Here is a 1900-nt window from a genome sequence, read left to right on the forward strand (position 1 = left end):
CATGTATTACTCTACTTTATATCCAAGATGAGCTCTCTTACAGGCTTGGACTCACTTCCAAGGAGAGGTCTGTAATAGGTCTGTACTACATACACCACGTTTATTTTCACTTTAAAATTACTTATTTAAAAATAATGTACTAGTGTTATTTTAATAACATATCTGAGCTATTCTTACAGTGACACATGGCCTTGCCTTCATGGGACAGAGAATATAATAAACTGTAAATACAAGATTGCTGTATTGCTGTATACATAATACCTTTAAAAAAGATATATCTGGATGAGAATCTAGAGATAGGAACAATTAGCATAATTCTGAAATTCCAACCTACACACTACTAGTACATCATTAAATATATGGGTGAAAATATACACCATTTTCTGAAAACTATTTCCTTTGAAAGAAGCCTTCTAAGTTATTATACCTGAATTTGATAATTAAGGAGAAACAAAGAAAGAAAGTGAAGTTGCTCAGTCATGTCAGACTCTGCAACTCCATGCGCTGTAGCTTACCAGGCTCCTCCGTCCATGGAATTTTCCATGAAAGAAACCCTTCATGAAGAAAACAGTTAAGGACCATTCAAAGAAATGCAGCAATAGGTGGGGGGTGAGGATGGGAGAACCCACAGAAGTCAATAAACATCCAAGGATTTAGTATTCTGTATTAATAAAGTCCACGAGGGGAAAATGCTTAACTAAATATTTTAACACATTTGGGATTCAGCCAACTACAGACTTATTTTATAAGAATATTTGTAACTCTTCCCCTCTGACAATCAAGAGACATATAAGAAGCTCAGCTATTCTGAACTCAGATTTCTAAATCAAACCCAAACTCAGTTGATTATAAGAATAAAAGTGATCATCACCTTGCTTTCAGGCTCAAGTATGAAGAAAGATACTCTTCAGAGAAACAAAGAGAATGTAAAAACCTACATGCTATTGAAAGCTCTCCAAGAGAAGGTTCATTTTAGTTCAGTCCCTCAGTCCTGTCCGACTCTTTGCGACCCCATGGACTGCAGCTCGCCAGGCCTCCCTGTCCATCACCAACTCCCGGAGTTTACTCAAACTCATGTCCATGAGTTGGTGATGCCATCCAACCATCTCATCCTCTGTCGTCCCCTTCTTCTCCCGCTTTCAATCTTTCCCAGCATCAGGGGCTTCTCAAATGAGTCAGCTAGAGACAGTAACTTTTAACCAAGAGACAGTAACTTTTCACATACGGTATTTCATTTCATCTCATTACTGTAGATTCCATTATTATAGAAAAACAAAATCACAAAGTTATTTGGACCAGAAATGTTACTTAAAAATTCAGTTTACAGGTCCTGAGAACCTGGACAGGAGTAACGGACTCCTGACCTGTGGACTCAGCCAAACCTGAAACAAAGTTCCAAAAGTTTCAAACGAACGTGCCAATACTAGTAGTTCCCTACGTTCCAGGTTCGGCCCTAGCTTGCAGTATTCTCAAAATGCCTGTCTACAAACTTTCTCTTAATACCGCTTCACATTGAGTTATCTAAGGGATAAGAAGGCATTTAAAAAGCAAAATCGTCTTGTTTTCCCAGCTTGAAAATTTTCACCCGAGTCTGGTACCACAATGAGATCAGTTCTCGGAACTGCGCCCAGGACGCAGACACCTCTGCCTTCCATCCCCTCTCCAGGTTCCTAGAACTTGACGACGGTTTTTACCCAATCAGCGCGCACCTTTAAAGCCCCGACCGGGGCCGCCGCGGTCCCGCCCCCCCCGGAAGTGCGTCATGTCGTGCGCTCTGTCCCCGGATGCACTTGTATATCCGGATTCTTCGAGCGACGCTGAGCTCCACGGGTCCCGACGCTATCGGCACATGCGCGACGGCCCTGTTCTCTCTTCCTCCGCCTCCCCTGGCTTCCGCCGT

This window comes from Bison bison, unplaced genomic scaffold (genome assembly GCF_000754665.1).
Source record: "Bison bison bison isolate TAMUID 2011002044 unplaced genomic scaffold, Bison_UMD1.0 scf7180017862188, whole genome shotgun sequence".
Classification (NCBI taxonomy): Eukaryota; Metazoa; Chordata; class Mammalia; order Artiodactyla; family Bovidae; genus Bison; species Bison bison.